We start from the raw sequence: 19913 nt of genomic DNA, 5'->3' as shown, positions 1-19913 counted from the left end.
TCTCATTAATAATAGCTAAAACATTATAAAGTGCCAGGTAATAAGCCTTCCTAAAGAAGCGAAAGACGGCTTACAATAGCAGTCTTCGTCTGGACCCCCTGGACAGACGTCTCCTTGACTTGCTTCTTCTCGTTGCTCTTTGGTAACATGTGGTATACAATACCACCCTCATCCTGCTGTGGATCGGAGCTCTTTACCTTGAAGGGTAGTTCAAAGGCTGGAACATTCTAGATGGGAGTCCCATTTCAAGTCCCTGGATTTGTTTCTAGTCTGTACCACTTGTGTTATACAGACTTACTCATCTCATAGTTTCTTTGAACTGACTTCCTTAGATGTTCATTTGTATCTTCAGCCAATCCTTGTGACTATTCTTTCTGTTCTGACCATTGAAGCATGGAAGTATGACACACATTGAGGGGTAAACAAAATTTCCAACATTGTATACATTCTGCTTATACCTTCTATTGTAAATGGAATCATGTCATCAGATGGTTACATCAGGGGAGGCTCCATTGGTCTCTACTTCTCTGGTGGTATAATGGAAAGGTTGACCAGATGCCCCTGTGATTCTTCACAGATTTCCCTGTTTCCTTTCCTGCTGAGCTTTTGAGTATAACACCTTAGCCCTGTAGCTAGGTCTCTTGTATGTAAGCTTTTGGGTTCAGGTTTCTTGTCAAATATCTAGCTTTCTTTTCCTTGACTACCAAGAAAGGTTGTGTTTAACTTCTCAAATGTTTTTAAAGATCTAATTTATTTTTAATTATGTGCATGTGTGCATATGAATGTGTGTGCCCATGGAGGACTGAGGCACCAGATTCCCTGGAGTAGTGGTTATAAGTAATTTTGAGTCTCCTGACATAGGTGCTGGGAATGAACTGGGTTCTCTGCAAGGGCAGTAAGTGTTTTTAATCTCTAAGCCTGCTCTTCAGCCAATATTTGACTCTTGACAGCTCTTCATTTGTATTTGTCTGTGTCAGGTGTGTTCTTTGTACACATAGGTATTCATTTTAAGCTCTTGGGTGCAACTTTCCTGTGTATACATATTTTCCTCTAGTACAGGGAATTCTAACAATCCTAGATGCTCAAGGCTTGTTGGTGGTGAATGGATGTGTGTGTGTGTGTGTGTGTGTGTGTGTGTGTGTGTGTGTGTGTAATGGATGGCTTTGGAGAGATGTTGAGTGGAGGGTCCCTGACCTCTCAAGAGGATGGTGGCTGCTTTCAGACATTTGCCGTTTATGTTGCTAATAGAACTTCCAAACCATCACAGCTTTTTAAGGTAAGACTCAAATGATGAAAAATCAAGACATACTTTTCAAAGTAAGGATAATGATTGAATCTTTAAAATAAAACAGGACGGGCAGAGATTCATGGGGATGAACAGAGGCATCTGTGAGATTGCTGACTGGCATAGCCATTGGGAACCTCATCAACGGAACAGGAGAAAATGATGAGCCTCCAGGATAGTTTGGAGAATTCTACTGAACAGAGCCTAGGGGAAACCTATATTGTGTCCTGGTTTCCTTGTGGCCAACTATGAATGTGAATCCTTGGGTCTCTGCTTCCCTGATGGCACAATGAAGAGGTTGACCAGATGGCCCTGTGGTTTTTTCATAGATATTGCTGGTTCCTACCAAGTTCAGCCCTTGTGTGTACCACCCCAGGCCTGTAGCAGAGTCTCTAGTGTAAGCCCTTGGGACCAGTTTCAATAAAGTGTTTAATACACAACCTTGCAGACTCTTGCAAACCTTTCTGGGTAACACTTACTTCATTGCACTTTTAAAAATGAATAAAAAAAGGGAGGGGGGAGAGAAAGAAAACTCTGCTTAGCAGGCTCAGCGTAATTGAGGTTGACAGATGTCACTCAGAATTTTATTATTTAAAGCCACAATGATTTTCCAAATAACCTAAAAATATATAATCCAACCTCAGAATAGTGTCCTGTAACAGAGGCAGGCAAGCCTGTAGGAAATGAAGTCATGATCTTGGCACCCCTCGAGTGCTGGTTCAATGGCTTTGAACACTTTTATGTTCTCGGAGAAATACATGAACATGGAGCCAGCCATATCCAGTTACTCAGCGGGGCTGCCAGGGCCTCGGAGAACCAGGGTGTCTTGGGTGTTTTTCCCTGGCTCCTCAGTCAGCACAACACCTCTTCTGGTTCCTGTAAGGAGATTTTTTTTCTTTATTCTATGAAGGCAGGTCTTGCCATGCAATGATGTGCACAGATTTTCAAGATTAAGTCTATAGGTGGGATTGCTGTATTCAGATCATCACCATCCCGCTAGGTGCCAGAGACTTCTAGAAGGAATCTAAGATGCATATGGTTTCTCCCATCGTCAATCCACATTTATTTCTTTAATCTGCATGTATTTTATTCCTCATAATTATTATACATTATTTGCATCAGTGACATGAATTCATAATCATTAACAATATACCAACCTGGCAAGAGATATTGTATTATCCAATAGATGTGGATATTGAGGCTCAGAGTTTGGAGTTTACCTAGTGTATAAGAGTGAGGAGATACCGGGATGGGGCTTTGGGTCTGGGTGAGGTAGATTGGAGTTTTAGAGCTGACATGCATTTCATCAATGGTAAATATTCTGAGCCCTGGGACACTGGTGGGGCCATGTCACCTTGCTTAGTTAGCTATTGTGTTACTTTGAGTTTTGTTTTTAGATAACAGGGTCGGGTCTTGCTGTGTACCTCAAGTTGCCTATGTGATTCCTCCCTTGAATATATAGCCCTCCCACCTCAGTCTACCAGTGTTGAGATTACAGGCCGGGGCCACGAAACCTAGCTCAAAGTCCGGCCCTCTAAGATGAGTCTCTGAGGTGGACACGTGGATCTGGTGGTCTGACAAGGCAGTTAGAAGCCAGGCTATGTTCCACGTGGCGGTACCTGGAAGAACCAGGCTGGAAGTTCGCTCACAGATGGGTGTCCCGGAAGCATCTCCGGGTGGCTTCCGAGCCGGAGGAGAGGCCACAGGGCTGCCAGCATGGGCCTGGCTGTATTTGGTTTTCTCTGACTGGATCTTTGTTTGCCTGCAGGCTTCGGCTGCCCAGGCTCTCGTGCCCTAGCTTCCTCTGCGCTGCATGAAGCGCTAGCCTGGTTAAGTAAACACTGCTAGAATATTACCTGTCTGTTAACCTGTCAAAATTGCTTTATAGCCCCTTTTATCTCTCTCCCCACCCCCACCCCCACCCCCACACAGAATTTCCCCAGAGTTCTCAGCACGCTCTCTGGTTCCTTTCCTTCCAGCCTTCCTCCAACCTACAAAGTGTCCCCACCCCCAGTCATTAAATATTGTCAGTTCTGCCACTGACGCCGCCTTGTTCGCCTGGTCCAGATAAATGGTTGTTGACTCTCTAATGCAGACCAAGGACACTGGGCTCCCAGCCTCATGAAAGTAGCCATGGTGCCTGCCAGGTGGGCCGAGGCCAGGGGGCTGCAGGGTGCGGGCTGCCTGAGCCCAGGAGGCCGCTCTAGCTCCTGGCCAGCAGCTGGCTGCTGGCGCCCTCCTTCCTTTCCTCCCGCCTGCCCCACCCTCTCTCTAAACATGACTGTATAAACTTGAGGGTCTTAGGGGAACGTCCAGTTCTGAGCCCAGTGGTCACAGAGCCCGAGCCCTGGCTCCATGCATACGTCTCATGCTTGATTGAACAAGGTCAGAGGCTCTTTAACAGAGAGTTGCTTCCTTTTTAGCTGTGGCAGAATGCATATAATATCAAATCAACAGTTTTAACCATTTTGCACAGTATAATTCAGCTGCAATAAGGACATTCACAGTATAGTATAGTTCTTACCACTGTCGCCTTTCTTAAGCTATAATTGCTATGCAAAAGTTGCATGTACTTGATAGACGCAATTTTGAAGGGTTTGGACATAGACACATACCATTCCAAAGGAAAGGGCACACCCATCAGGCCCTTGTCCCCATCCTCACCAGGTAGTCTGCCCCACCCATAGCAACCACCGCACTGTTCGTCTGTGCCATGCATGGATTTGCCACACAGCATCGCTGTGTGCCCTGTGTTCCTCTTACTGAGCAGGATAGCGTCAAGGTCCTGCCATCCATGTTTGCCTTCCAAAACCCAGGTCTTCCAAGGAACAGTGTGGCGACTGGTAGGAGCTGGTGGGTGACTCAACTTGTCTCTGGCAGCAGCTCCTTATTCCTGGCATGAGCTCCTGGTGTCACCGTCAATGGCTGAGTCGTCCCCCCCCCCACCTCCGTGTGTTCAGCGAGGTCATTCCTAATTTGCTGAAACGGCCAGGTCTCTCTTTTCCTTCTTCCCACAGTTACTGTCCTCCCAGGTTCTGTTTCCAAACCTGACATATCATGTGAAAGTCATGTATAACATTAGGGTGTGGGGTTGGAGTCCTGGCTCTACAGTCGCCTGGCTTTGTGATGTTGGTATCTCCACCCACAGAACAAGATGGGTGATCCACCTCCAGGGCCATGGTGAGTTCACTAACAGCAGTCAGTCACTGGGTCTGGTACCTGTGATATGGATATGTACAACCTACTGGCTATCAGTAAAATCTGGACTCAAGAAATTATCAGTATGGAACCCTCCACTTCTACCCTGTTGATGTTTGCCATGATTTTTGAGCGTTTGGAAAATTCTAGAAAGTTCATAGGACTTCAGCGTGTCTTTAAATTAGATGCACATTTGTAGTTTTCAGGACTCAGATCTGGGACAAAGAGGAAGTCTTGCTTCTACCCAAAACAGCAACTAAGTGGCCCTGTTTCTTCTTTCTTTTTTTTCTCATTTTTCTTTTGCCATCCTGTCTTTGGACTTTGTCCCAATCCACAGCCATTTTACATTCTCTCGTGTTTCAGTTTCACCAAGCTGACCTTGCAGGGCCATGGCCACAGGTGTATTAATCTTGGGTGACATGCAATGGGTTCCAGAAAGTAGAAAAGGATTCATAGGTCCCCCTGAGCCTCTTGCCCCTTTGTATGTTGGCAGAAAGCTAACTTTATGGACTCAAGTATGGTTCTGAGAAGTTGATTATTATGTTTATGCTGTTTATTGTTATATATTTATAATCTGATTAATCACGGTTGTTTATTTATCCTATGAGCTCACACTAAAGGCTGGGGAGACTTTGGTGGTCTTATGATGTCAGGTCCCATCTTGGCTCTCATGTGATTACGGAGTTGTGTAACCTCTTTGTTCATTTGGTTTCATGCCTGGGGATCATTGGCCCTTGGCCTGTGTGTCTTGTGGTGTAAAGGGAGGGGGTGGGCTGCCCTCTGGGTGGGGCCCACTGCCCAGCTGTGGCGCCCATTCTTGGCCAGTGTTCAGTGGCCTTTTGGTCAAGCATCTTCCTGGGGAAGGACCCAGAGGAGGTCAGTTATTGCCTTGCTTGGCTCTTTGAACTCACGTTTTGTATCCTAAAGGAGGGAGCTTTCATTTTTTTCTCAAATTTAAAAAAATAAGTGTCACATACTCAAAACAAAACGCTGTCCATTTCTTTCATAGCATCTCTGTGCCATTGTGAGTATAGATGTGTGTAGTTTTCATCAGAAAAGGGGATGCTGTGCACTTTATTTTCGAGTCAGAATTGGTGCTGTGTGGTGTATATACAGTAATAACCATCCTCAGTTGGTGTTTAGTGCAGTTTGACTTTTAGGGCAGGCTTTTCTGTCTAAGGTCCTCCTGAGAAGCAGGCTTGGAACACTGTGACTCTGAGTTCACAGCTGACTCCAGCCCAAACCTCTGATCACTGCCATTATTACAACCCTGGGACTCTTAAAGCAGCCACTGCCAGCACTGTGCTCAGGGGCTTCAGCACATGGGATGTCAACAGGTCTTGAACTGCAGCCGTTTCAAGCAAAATGAGAAGTAGCCTTGGTGACAGACACAGGTGAAGGACCCCTTTGCTTTCTGCTTTGGGGAAACTGAAGGAACACTGTTAGATCTTTGCCTGTGCATTTTAAGGGTGGTCATAGCTACAAGAGAGGCAAAAGGAGATCTAACATGCTTGCTCTTCCTTCCCAGAGCATATTCTTACAAGACCCTTGTGTGAACTGCACCGGGAAACAAGAAGGCGAATAAGTGGGCAGGGTCCTGAAGTGAGCTACCTGGCCTCAGCTCTGCTCAAATCTAGGTCCCCTCCCTCCTTCCTTCCCTCCCTCCATTTCCTCTCTTCTTCCCCTCCTTCTCTCTCCCTCCTCTCTCTCTCCCCTTCCTCTCTCCCTCTCTTTCTCTTCCCTCCTTCCTTCTCTCTCTCTCTCTCTTTCCCCCTCCCTCCTTCAGCCCTCTCTCCCTGTTTTTTTGTGTCATTCTCCCATTACCTGGGGTTGAATGTAGGGCTCACCATATGCCAGACAACCTCTCCTCACTTAGCTACTGCCCAGTTTCCATTTTCAGTCCCTGGGACAGGGTCACACTAAGTTCCCAGGTTGGCCTTGAATTCACTCCAGCCCAGAGAGACCTTGATCTTTTGATCTCTGTGCTACAGCGTCCTGAGCGTCCAGGACCCTTGGCCTGCACCACCAGTCCTGGTCTTACTCTCTAATTCTTGGGGTCACTGTGAGCCCTGGGCAAAGACTGTACCTTCTTTTCCAATCTCCAGGAGTCTCCCCTCAGGCTTTGGTGTAGGGAGTCCGGGCAGAGAGCTCTTCAGCGCCTTCCGGCTCACTGACTCCGTGATAAGGTTCCGATGGATGGATTGCATGTCAGGTTGCTTGGAAACAGGATGGAAACTGGCCAGGCAGCCCTCAAAGCCGTATTCCTGAGCTCCCAGGACCAGCAGCACATTTGAATGAGTCTGATAAAGCCCCTTTGCTGCCCCTCCTCCCCATCCAAAGAGGACATGAGCAGAGACGGGGCCTCCGCACAGATAAGCTTCGTGAAGGGAGATGGAAACATGCTTGGTTTTCTTTCTTTTTTCTTTTTTGTTTTTGTTTTCTGTCAGTTGTCTGATTTCTCTGCTGGAACAATTGTCTTGCCTTCAAGCCCCCAAGAGAGTGAAGCCAGCCTTAGTCCACCTTGGGGATAGAGGCTGGACAGAATATGCCTGCCCATCGAACACAGCAGGGGTCAGGGGGAACTTTAGAAGGCCCAAGAACAGCTTTGTCTCCTCGCAGCGGCTTGTGGGCTCATGGCCATATCCTGGCTGAGCGATTGTGTGTCCAGCTCACTGGGCCAGGGCTGAATCACCACGAATCCCCCACAGTGCTGGCAGTGGCTGCTTAAAGAGACCCAGGACTGTAATAATGGCAGTGCTCAGAGGTTCTGGCTGGAGTCAGCTGGAAGAAGTCTATCAGAGTCTCCTGAGAGATGAGGAAAGCCCAGGTCTGGCTGCTGGGGAAGAGATGAGTGGGGGGTCTCTAGACTGTGCTAAGAGACATTCTGAGCCTCAACAACTTAACATCTTAACGTCCAGAAGTTCCTTCTGCTAACACAAGCTAGCTGTTATCGAGGTTTTTCAGTTAGCTAATTCCTGAAATGTGTGTCTCTTTGGTGACCCATTTTGTAGCCGAGAAAGAGGCTTAACTTATCCAGAGTCAAGGGCAGATCAAGAGTTTCTTTGGCAGGGTCCAGCTCCATCATGGCTGTCTTGAGTTTGTTGGCTACCTTATACTGCAGATTGCCAACAGTTGGAAAGAGCATCCCAATTTGGACTTCTATATTTATTATGTTTGCTTAGTCAACATCGGTCCCCACCACTATGCTGGGGAGGTGACTGGGTTTAGTCCACATTGTGTCCCCAATGTCTGGTTGACAGCAGGCTCTTGGGCTATTGAGTGAATGACACCTGCCCACACTATGGCTAACCTTTATGGCATCTGGACTATGTCCACACGAAGGAAACTGTGAACATAGGCACCCAAATTCAGCCCCTTCTGGAGAAGACTGGCGTAGGAGCTGAACACCTCACAGCTCCCAACAGCTCATACCGTCTGTCATCTGCCCTGGGATGGCCTGGGTGGTGAGGGCAGGCTGCTTCCAGAATCATCTGGCATAGAAGCTCTCCCACCCTCCTCCACTCTGCTTACAACCCAGAAAGTAAATCACCCTACTTATCCTCTGAGAGGGGCAGGGAAGACTTGAAAGATTGGCAGTCACCCACAGTGCTCCCTCTGCCCGACTCTTTCAGCACTCTTAGATTCTTGTGCTACTTCACTGGGTTTGCCTACCCTTGCATTTATCTCTGGAAGGGTCTCATATTTCACAGTGGATCCTTCCCTTCTCTTCTCTACTCTACAGGAAATATGGGAGGTGCCTAGCTCTCTCTCTGTGCAGCAGGAGAACCTGAGAGGAGGGGAGGGGATAGCTCTTCTTCCTAGAAGCCATGGTTCCTGTGCCTAGCCACATATACTTCTTCAGTGTCCCCAGGTAGACCAGATGAACTAAGGAAACCAGATTAGAAACTCTGGAGTATTCTCAAAGTTATTTACATTGATAAATACAGAGTCTGAAAACAACGTGTCTGTTGGTGGTTTTCAGAGGGCAGAAACGTGTGGCTGTTTTTAAGATACTCATCTTGTTCTCTGATTTGGGGGACCAGACAGAAATACCCCTAAGGACTTCCTAAGGTTATCATTTTCTCAGCAGTTGTCCTAAAGCAAACCCTGGGGTCTTTAATGCCCACCTACTGCCACTGGAATAGAAAGAAAACTTGAAAACCTGAGTGTTGGGAACTTACTTATCCTGTGACATGGTCCTAAGTGGAATTCCCGGTACTCTGCCAGTGTCTTTGTGAGATCCTACCTGGAGCTTGCTGTACTTGCTGGCTGCCCCCTCCCGTCCCCCCATCTGCATCACCCCCAAAGAGGTCTGTTTCTGAACTCGTGGAGTTCCCGGTTGCCCAACCACACTAAGTTGTATTTGAGTAGAGGCCCTTTGATTAGATTCTGCCCATGGTAGAGCCCACTTCCCTACAAATCCAGAATATTCCAGTTTCACTTGCATTTCAATATCGGTTGATAAGAGTGAGTCACATAAGTGGCAACATCTTTAGATAGACTCATACATTTTAGACAAGTGTACCATTTCTCCCTAAAAAAGACTGTGGGAAATAGAGCTCTGATTTCTAAGGATTTTACCTCTCATTGCAGGGACATGTTGGGCCTGTACTTGCTAAGGTGAGCATCAGCCAAACAGAGAAAGTCTTGTTTTTATTTTCGCTCATTTTAGAGCTTTGATGAAGTACACTTGACAAATAAAATAGAATCTATTCAAAGATTACACATGATGGGACGATATGATATATATTCACATATATCCACAAATATATATTCATCCACACAATGTGCACACATAGTGAAATGATTACTATAATCAAAATAACCGGCACATCAATTACCTCTCATAGTTACTATGTCAGTTTGTTTTTTGGTGGACCCTTAAGATATAATGTGGTTAGCCGGGTGTGGTGGCGCACGCCTTTAATCCCAGCACTCGGGAGGCAGAGGTAGGCAGATTTCTGAGTTCACGGCCAGCCTGGTCTACAGAGTGAGTTCCAGGACAGCCAGGACTACACAGAGAAACCCTGTCTCAAAAAACAAAAAACCCAAAAAACCCCCCCAAAACAATATATATATATATGTATGTATGTATGTATGTGTGTATATATATATATATATATATATATATATATATATATATACATATATAAATAATGTGGTACTTTATCACATTTCTGTCATCTGAGCAGTGTATGTGCTTATTATTTCTGTTGAAGTTTGTTTATTTTGCGTGTGTGTCTATATGTATGTAGGTGTGTGTATTTTGAGACATGGCCTCCCTGTGTAGTCCAAAGTGGCCTTGACCTCTCATGGACCACCTGTCTCAGCCTCCTGAGCACTGGGATTACAGGTGTGTGCACCCCATACTCAACCCTACTTTTTAAGTCAGACACTGAGTACTGGATGCAGGAGCATTCGGGACATTCTTTCTATGATCTGAAAGCCACCAGGTTCTCCATGTTGTCCCTCCTCTGAAGTCTTCTCCTCTCTGGTGACCAGAGAGTCCTGTAGGAGAGGGCCATGGTGTCTCCTGGATAGAGTTTTCTCTAGGGAAGGCAGATCCACCTGAGGTTTCTAAGCAGAATTCAAACTTGGAATGGGTTCTGCCAGGGACTGCTGCAGACCGCAGAGGCCCAGGAAATAGCCAGTGCTATCGTATGGAGATGGTTCTGACTGGAGAGCAGAGAGAGTGACAGGGACACCCTGTGTTTCAAAGACTGCTCCCACTGACTAGATGCTGTGGCCCTGACCAGAGTGACAAGATTGCAAACACCAGAGTGAAGAAAAATCTCTCCCGTGGCTGCCGTTTTTTCCTTCTGGAATACTCTCCACTTCCTGCCGCTTTCATCGGTCGCAGTTAGAGACTCTCAGAGCCGAGCCCCTCTTGAAGAGGTTGTGTTGTGTATGAATTCAAGCTGAGCTTGGCGTGGGAGAGCGTTCCCTCTGCCCAGTAGCTTATTTTCTTTCTTTCCCTTTTTCTTCTCTCTCTTTTTTATTTTCCGTTCTGCAGGCCAGGATGGCACAGAAGACTTCCCCAGCATGGGGCATGACTCAGTAGCCAATCCTCCCAGTCAGCCCTTTTCCCACCACCCAAATGTATGCCTTAGGTCTTGTTTCTAAGCATGGGGACGGAGTGTTTTATGCAGAACAGGAATCTCTGAATAAAATAAAATAGGCCTGCTCCAAGGGTAAGGCAAGGTATGCTGGACAGGTGCAGGTTCTCATTCACCCTCCGACGGCAGCAGCCTGACCTTTAAGCTTCTCCTTGTTGTTAGCCCTCCCCCCCAACACTTTTTTTTTGCCATTAAAAAATATATGTTATTTGCTGTTGTCCTTCTTGGCACATGCATTAGCAGGGGCTGGCTCGACGCTCTTTCCTTCCGAGAGTTTCGATAGACACTACAGAGAGATGAGAAGGAAATTAAACTCCGTGGGAGTAACTCCATGACTGAAATGACCAAATATCTCTGTCTGTCAGGCCCAGAGGACACCGCGTACCAGTCTGAGTCCACGGGAGCAGAAGTTTAGTTTCTAGGCAGCCGTTTGAGTTGATCAGTCTGGTTTGTGGGGAAATGGCTAGATGTTTATTAACTCTTTCTGGCTTGTGCTGATCCTGTTTGAGGAGTGAATGGAGGGACGGCTCTTGTCCAAGGTGACTGACTCTGTTACCATCATCTGCTGGGAAGGCAAATGAGTCCAGGTTTTCTGGAGGAGAGAGTGAAGCAGCGATTGAGAAGATGTGAACTGGAAGATGTATGCGTGGTCCATGGGGCCAGCACACATCCGAGGGGGAGTTTGTCCATTTTGCATTTATGCAACAGTGAGGAATGAAGACAAAAGAAGTACCAGGAGAAGGAAGAGGAGGGTGAGGAAGAGGGGGAGGAGGAGGGAGAGGAGGAAGAGGAAGGTGAGGAAGAGGGGGAGGAGGAAGAGGAAGAGGAGGGTGAGGAGGAGGAGGAAGAGGGAGGAGAGGAGGAGGGAGAGGAGGGAGAGGAAGGTGAGGAGGAAGAAGAGGGTGAGGAAGAATAAGAGGGAGAGGAGGAAGAAGAGTAGGAAGAGGGAGAGGAGAAAGAGGGAGGAGAGGAGGAAGAGGGAGAAGGGGAAGAGGGAGAGGAGGTGGAGGAGGAGGAGGAGGAGGGGGTACCACCCACCCACAGAGCAGAATATTAAGAACTCAATGGAAGTCATGTTGCACCATTTATGGTTTTTGACATAGATACATATCTTTGATGCACTCTTCAGTATACTCTGTCCACAAATAGCAGGTGTCAGCTCTGTTGAATCTGAATTAGATTGTGAGCTAGGAAAAGAAATGGGCAAGGAAAATTAGGAGGTTTTGAAAAAAAATCTGTAGTGTAATTTGATTGGAAAATTCATCCATTCAAAACTATTTTCTGTACGTGTTTGTGTCTTGCTGCATGTGTGTCTGTGCACCACATTTATGCAGTGCCTGGGAAGGACTCTGGAACTGGGTTTACAGGTGGTTGTGAGCCACCACAGGTAGCTGGGAACCGAACCCCTGTCCTTTGCAAGAGCAGCAGTGTGTTTAACCTCTGAACCATCTGTCTCGACCCCTGTGTCTGCTAATGTCTTTGTTTGGGCGAATATGCCATGATTATGTAAAAAAATGTACGTGGGCCAGAGATGAGTAGAGGCAGAGGGAGTTTTAATAATCTCTTCATCTTTTCTTTTTAATCTAAAATTATCCCAGAATAAAAAGTTAGAGAAAGAAATGAAGAGCATTCCTATTTGGGAGAGATTGTGGGTGCTGACCTTGCTTTCTTAGTTTATAATGAGAATTATCTTATGTTAACTAAAGTCAAGAAAGTGCGCGATTTTGAAAGAAGAAGGTGGCATATGAAATAGAATTGTGGGGTCCTTTGGCTACTTGAACCTGTCTCCATCAGGCTTCCTGGGTCCTTTAGAGTTAAAACTCTGCCCTCCTGGGTGCCGCCTGGCAGGCCAGATAGGCTGCGGCGATTAGGAACATGGACTTTGGAATGAATCAGGGAGAGCTGGTTTGAAGCCCTGTCCTGCCAGCTGCATGGCCTTGGGCAGTCATTTTTGTCTGTGGCTTATTTTCTTAAAAAAAAAAAAAAAGTCTGTAAAATGTGTTTAATGACCCTGATCTCATAAGACTATTCCCAGAACTAAATGAGGCAATAGAGTGCTTGATACATAGCTGCACTACACAGGGGAAGGGCTAGAGACCCCTTCCCTACCAGAATCTGACAGTGGACTTGTCTCATCCACAATAACCAGTTTTTCTGAAACTGCTTGCCCGGTTGGACGGTGTGTGACTTCTAGTTTTTGGTGATTCCATAAATAAGAATTTTGGGGAATGTTACTTAAATGCAGAGCACTTGAGGGTCATTGTCAACCTACCTCAGTATCTATATTGCCACTGTCCCATGTCCAAATGATCGCTGTGGGTTGTGTGTATGTAGACTGTTTTCCGAATTAAGACAGTGGAGGAAATTCCTTCATAAGTGCTAGACTGTTCATTACCCTAGATCTTTGCAAGGAGCCATTGCCCTTATAGGCAATTACTTTCCTTTACTTCTGAGGACTGGAAGAGGAGTCACTGAGTGTCCCCAAGGAGGTAGTCACTGTCACCAAGTGGGAGGTATTCCCATGGGCTCACACCCTCAGCACAGCTGGTACCCTGGGTTGGCAAACCCAGTGCTCCCACAGAGAACAGAATGTCTTGCAGGTGGACCCAGATCCCAGACCACCTGTGTTCTGTCCCTAAGTAGCCACACAGAGCCCATCTGTCCCGCTCTCCTTTGGAACAGCACATTAGTTCATTACTCTTCTTGGATCTTTGTTCGGTGACTTTAGAACACTGGGCAAGAAAAAGTACCATCCTTACTCTACACAAAGCAAAACAAAACCCCAAACCAACCTCAGAGGCCCGGAGGCTTTGAACATACCATTTGGGAGAATGTTTATTTGATTCTGGATAAAAATAAACTGCCTTACCTTTGGAGAGAAGACACAATTAAATAACTTGACGGGCTTCAAAGGTTTCCTCTCCCTCGGCTTTCCAGGAGGGGAAATAGTTTTCAGAGTCATTTGAATATTAAAGACCCCGGGCGCAGGAGCCCTGATGGTCTGTGATGGACATCAGGAAGTCAATCAAGTGTCTTCCAAAAGATGGTTTTGTGCAGTCAAACAACAGTACCCGCTGCTCACTGCCACCTCTGATGTCGCTCCCCCCCACCCCCCACCTTGATTTGCCTATTTCAGGCCTGGCTGTGTGCTGAGAAACACAGTCCATTTGTTTCTGATGCATTTACACATAATTCATGGAGATACTACTTAGTGTGAGGCCCTTTAGCCCCCCCCCCCCGCCCCCGAAGGGCTTAGTCCCTCGGAACTGGAAGATGTTGGTCAGGGAAAGTGAATGCAGAGACCCAGGCTCTTGCTTTGTCCTTTACCTGGGCTCCATGGTGAAGTTTCTCCAGTGGCTGTTTATCCCTGTGAGTCTCTTCTCTCCTCAGCCCCCTCTGTAACCTCCAGGTCCTGTCAGCAGGGTGGACAGCACTGTTCTCACAAACTGTTTCGGGTGCTCGCTTATCCCCTCCACCCCCAACATTCCGTTCTGTGATTTTTTTTTAAATCTCATTTTTATGTGTTTATGTGTAATATGCATATACATGTGTATGTGCATCTTTGTGTGCATGTGAGTGTGTGTGCTAGACCTGAAGTTGAAAGTTGGAGTCATTCTGTGTCTTTTCCCTTAATTCAATGAGTCCGGGTTTTTAGTAAGACCAGAGCTTACTGCTAAGGCCAGTCCCCCTAGTCAGCTTGCTCCGGGGCTCCCTATCTCTGTCCTCTAAGGCTGGAATTACAGGTGGGGACCACACCCACTTGGTATTTATATCAGTCCTCAGGATTCGAACTCCTTATGCTTGCATAGCGAGTGCTTTAAGCACTGAGCCATCCTCCCAGTCTCCAGTGCTCTATTTTATAAAGTTACAAACATGTAGAAGAGTCGCAAGCATTTGCGTCCTGCACCCTTACCGCACTGATTTCACAAATGTGTTTTCCTTTTTAGTTCTACAGTTGGCTCAGTCTGCTGCTTGCCCAGCCTGATCCCGGGGGCCCTCTCTGTCCATTCCTATTCATGGACTCTAAACCTCCCTGACCAACTTCTGTCTTAGTTAGGGTTTTACTGCTGTGAACAGACACCATGACCAAAGCAAGTCTTATTAAAAAACAACATTTAATTGGGGCTGGCTTACAGGTTCAGAGGTTCAGTCCATTATCATCAAGGTGGGAGCATGGCAGTATCCAGGCAGGCCTGGTGTAGGAGGAGCTGAGAGTTCTATGTCTTCATCCAAAGGCTGCTAGTGGAAGACTTCTGTATTAGTCAGGGTTCTCTAGAGTCACAGAACTTATGGACAGTCTCTAGATAGTAAAGGAATTTATTGATGACTTACAGTCGGCAGCCCAATTCCCAACAATGGTTCAGTCGCAGCTGTGAATGGAAGTCCAAGGATCTAGCAGTTACTCAGTCTCACGCAGCAAGCAGGCGAAGGAGCAAGAGCCTCCACATAGCTTGGAACCCCAGCATTGCTTGTGGATATTTTTGAAGATAAGATTGACTTTGCAGCAGCAGACCTCAGACCTCTGGTAGCCACAGCCGATGCCACCAACCTTGGAAGTTTCCATGTGGCCTGTCCCCTCATGATGGCCTTATTCTTTGGGTTTTTTTTTTTCCCTGCCTAAGTTAGCTGTACTATTCTAAGGGAATTTCATATCAGCAGAGCCAGGCCGTGCATATGGAAGCCCCCTTACCCCACCATCTTACATTCATGTGTGCCTTGGTCCACAGCAGTTTAAAAATATTAAATGGAAAATTTCAGAAATAAATAATTCATAGATTTGAATAACGTTGACTACACTCTGTTTTAACTTTCCATTACATTATTAATTGCTATTATTAGACTCTTAAAGTCTATTTAACACATTCAGTTATATTACAGTTAGACACATATAGGAAAACACATAGGATAAAAGAGTTTAATGTTAGCCACAGTTTTGCCCTTCCACGGGGGTGGGGGGTGGGGGGGGGAGCGCCAGCCTTGGACTGTGCCTGCCTCAGATAGGGAGAGGGTTGTATTTCTATCACAGCTCACTCTGCAGGAAGCTTTTGAAACGCCACATTGTTGCATAGATCAGAGAGTTGCTCCTAGCATCTGCTGAGTCATGCTTTGTCTTATGACTTGAGCTGCTTTCATGCCTTGACTGTTTTGAATCAAGTCATCACAAACATCATTGAACAGAACTCACAGGAGCTTTGGGTAGGGAAATCAGGAGTGGACTTGCTAGACGTTAACACTGCCCTATGTCTGCATCGAAGTACCAGAGGTCTCTGCAAAGCTCCTGCTCCACTCAATACCCACCAACAATGGATAGGACTTTGAGTTGCAACAACCCCTGGTCACACACGATGCTGTCACTGCCCCCTTCACCTGACTTAGCCTTGTGACCAGGACCCCTCCTCCATCACCTGGGTCCCCACGTCCAGTGGAACGAGAGACACATAGTAGGCACTCAGCAAATGTTTGAATAAAGCACAGTGCTGCCTTTCTGTTACTTATCCCATACACTTTGACATGTGGCATCTGTTGCTTACCTAGCGCCACAAGCAAGGAGGGCAGAGGGCAGCTTGGAGGAAGGCTTGGTGTCTGCCCTTCGGGAAGGCCCGTGTGTCTGAGAGGACATGAATGACAGTAGGTTGGCTTCTGGGTCAATTTGCTGTCACTTTTCAGCAATGTGTCCTGGGCAGGTTACTGCTGTCCTCAGTGTTCCTGTCTGTGCAGTGGGATAGTAATAGCTTATCATGTGCAGGGTGAGGTTTGATCCTGTGCCCAGTATACCATGACCACCATGGTAGAGCTTGCTATTTGAAGCTGAAGTGCAGTGAGGATCCCTTATGGGAGAAAGGAAGACAGACCTTCTAGGGCCGAGGCACCAATTACTAAACTCCCGAGCCACCTCCACTGAGTTCCTGGGTTCTTCTCCCTATCAAGACCTTTCCAAGTTGGCAACTGAGAATTGCATAGACTTAATATAGTGGAGGTGAGTGAAAGGTTTTAATTTGTGTGTGTGAATGTGAACATGTGTGTGAGCATGTGTGAGAGTGTGTATGCCTGTTTGTGTGTGTGTGTGAATGTGTATGCCTGTGTGTGTGAATGTGTATGCCTGTGTGTGTGTATGCCTCTTTGTGTGAATGTGTATGCCTGTGTGTGTGTGTGTGTGAATGTGTATGCCTGTGTGTGTGTGTGTGAATGTGTATGCCTGTGTGTGTGTGAATGTGTATGCCTGTGTGTGTGTGTGTGAATGTGTATGCTTGTGTGTGTGTGAATGTGTATGCTGTGTGTGTGTGAATGTGTATGCTTGTGTGTGTGTGAATGTGTATGCTTGTGTGTGTGTGAATGTGTATGCCTGTATATGTGAATGTGTATGCCTTTGTGTGTGTGCTTGTGTATGTACCTTGGGTGTCATTCTTTAGGAGCTGTCCACACGGGTCTGCCTGTCCCCACCCTTCTTGTACTGAGATTACATGCCTGCCTCTGTGCTTGACTTTTCTAATGTGTTCTGGGCATTGAACCATGGTGCGTAAGCTTACATATGCAAGCACGCTGAGCCGTTTATAGACTGAGCTATCTCTCCAGCCTGGTTTGTTTTGTTTTAAAACGATTTGGAAAGGAAGTGCCGACTCCACCCCAGGCGTTAGCGCTGACTCTGCCCACGGACCCGGGATCATTCTAGACAGGTTTTTCTAACTGGTGTTTTCCAGTAATATTACAATAACTGAGACTCTGCAAGGACTTGATGCCTAGCCTGACCCTCTGAGCCTCACTCTTCTCGATGTGTCTTCATAGTGAAGAGTTATGCATGATCATCTGGTCTACCAGTGCCTATAGCATATCTATGTGATGGAGGCAGTCAGAAAGAGGGAGCTGGTCAGGGGCCAGAAGCCAGGAGCCAGGTCACCCTGCTGTTGGCTCTGCCCCCTCCTGCAATGCTCAGTTCCTTTCCTGTGGCCTCCTTGGCCGCTCCAAGCCAGTCCTCACTTCCCTTTAGGTTTGGGGAAGCGGAGAGCTGTTCTAACAGCTGGACCTGGTGTGGAGCCGAGACCCTCTGGATTCCCCTCCTGGCCTTCCCCTCTAACACCCTCTGCATCCAAGGTTGAGTAAGAGATGTTGGCAAGAGCTGGGAAAGACAACTCAATTGTTTCAACTTGCAGAGAAAGGGGGGGGGTATGAGGGGGCGGATAATGGGGGGGGGTGGTGAATGGTCCTAATCCTAGAATGGCTCACGTACACAGAACCCTGGACCCCACCCTGCCCCGATGCAAAACCAGAAACAAACCACAAGCAAGTTGCCCCCTTGTCTGTACACACACGTGGAGTCGGAGCAAGTTGCCCAAGAGGAGTTCTCTGGGGCCGGGCTTCCCAGCCCCTAGCTCTGTTCTTGGGAGAATGGTGAGTCTCTGTCCTGGACCTCTGTTGGGGGTGGCTCTGAGGGAGCGGGATGGGCCAGCCTAGTAGAAGCCAGGTTCCTTGCACAACCTCTCATGTAGCTTAGTCCCTGTCCTCATGGAGGTCCTTGCTCAGTGGCCTCTGAGGACAGCTTCTGTTCTGTTCCCTGGACTCGTGAGTATGGTAGCTGAGGTCCCCAGCCTGCAGGGAGAGGGCATCTCTAAGTCCTGCGGGCTTCATTCCTATGCAGGACAGGTAGGCTGCAGGCTCTAACACGCCGCCAGCCTGGCTCTAGAGGCTTCAGCACCAGGGAAAATTTGAAAAAAAAAAAAAAAAAAAAAAAAAGCCAGCAAGAAGGAGGGCGTGAGCAAGCGAGCTCAAGAGGGATCATTTTGTCTCAACGTGTTTGAAAGCGGGATCTGTGGCCAGTTGGTCCCCCCCACCCCCACCCCCACCCCCACCCCGCGACTTATTTACACAGTCTGTTCAGAGACACACTCGGGCCTGTTTGGATTGGGTGTTTGCTCCGGAGACGGGCCAAGCATTTCAGCGCTGTGCGTTGGCACTGCCACCTCGGCGGCACCAGGAGGCCCAGTCGGTCACAAGACCTCACGGGGCTCCATGCTCCCGACTTAGCCTTCTTTTACCTCCTCCTCCCCACCCCCACCCTTCTTGCTGCTGCTGGTCAGCAACCTTGGGCAGCCAGAGAGTGGGGTTGCCCATACCTTGGATGTGTCTTTCCAAATGAGGGTACTCCCACGCATAGGGGAGAGTGGAAAGTCTTTCAACAAGCTTGGGGGTGCAGACCCAGAGACTAAGCTCTGCCTCTAGCTATCAGGATCTGGAGTCCCTGAGGGCCTGGGCTGGAGCTGGCAATAGGTGGAATCTAGCCAGGGTGGGGAAGGCATGCAGAAGTTTACACAGGGCTGTTCTCCAGGGGATGCTGAGCTGGTGTGGGGAGGTGAAGTAGGGCAGAGCCAGCTAACGTTATGCTGTGCCAGCGGGCTGGAGCAATGCATCCCTGGGGGAGCTTGCTTGAAATGCCAGTCCTCTCTCCCTCCAGGTCACAAGATTCTCCCTTGGCTGTTGCTAGAGTGGGCTGATGATTGAGACCCTCAGCGCTAAGCCCGCATTTTACAAAGGGAGTTCATTTCCTGGCCCCCTCGCGGTGCCTTAAGAGATGGATTTGGACAAAGAAGTCCTGTTCGTGCGTTTGGAAATATTAGGAAATGCATGACCCTGCTACTGAGTATTTCCCCAAGGCGACTCAACGCATCTCCTTCTGTCCCCTGCCACCCACCCCAGGAGCACACAGTCTGCTGTGACATGGTTTGTGCTTGAGGGTTTTGCTGTCCTGGTGAAGCACTCAGTGTGGTCTAAGGCATTTGGAAGCTTCGTTTTTAGATCTAGAACCCAGTATGACATGGGCTCTGGAGCTAAACTAACTGCGTTCTAATTCAGTTCAACACCTTACTAGGAGTGTGACTTTGGACAAGCTATTTAGTTGCCCCATGCCTCAATTTCTTGCTCCATAAAATGAGAATAAAGCTAACATTTATTAGGGAGGACGGTGATGAGATTTTCATCATTGATAGTTCAGGAAACATAGACCTTCTGTCTTAGGGTTTTACTGCTGTGAACAGACACCATGACCAAGGCAAGTCTTATAAAAAACAACATTTAATTGGGGCTGGCTTACAGGTTCAGAGGTTCAGTCCATTATCATCAAGGTGGGAGCATGGCAGCATCCAGGCAGGCATGGTACAGGAGGAGCTGAGAGTTCTATGTCTTCATCCAAAGGCTGCTAGTGGAAGACTGACTTCCAGGCAACTAGGGTGAGGATCTTATACCCACACCCACAGTGACACACCCATTCCAACCAGGTCACACCTATTCCAACAAGGCCACACCTTCAGATGGCGCCACTCCCT

The 19913-nt window shown here is 47.5% G+C and overlaps 3 long non-coding RNA genes across 3 annotated transcripts in view; all 3 read left to right on the top strand.

Moving 5' to 3' along the window:
* Positions 1–19913, top strand: part of 2610035D17Rik (RIKEN cDNA 2610035D17 gene) — a 157933-nt gene that overhangs the window by 50686 nt on the left and 87334 nt on the right. The gene's annotated exons all lie outside the window — the stretch shown is intronic.
* LOC115487747 overlaps positions 1–19913 on the top strand; it is a 54394-nt gene that overhangs the window by 21931 nt on the left and 12550 nt on the right. The gene's annotated exons all lie outside the window — the stretch shown is intronic.
* Positions 16921–18327, top strand: Gm39467. The gene is made up of 2 exons (XR_880298.1): positions 16921–17688; positions 17829–18327. It is a non-coding gene; the product is annotated as a predicted gene, 39467 (long non-coding RNA).

The sequence above is a fragment of the Mus musculus genome, chromosome 11 (genome assembly GCF_000001635.26).
Source record: "Mus musculus strain C57BL/6J chromosome 11, GRCm38.p6 C57BL/6J".
NCBI classification, from domain to species: domain Eukaryota; kingdom Metazoa; phylum Chordata; class Mammalia; order Rodentia; family Muridae; genus Mus; species Mus musculus.
This window is presented reverse-complemented; position numbering and strand designations above follow the sequence as displayed.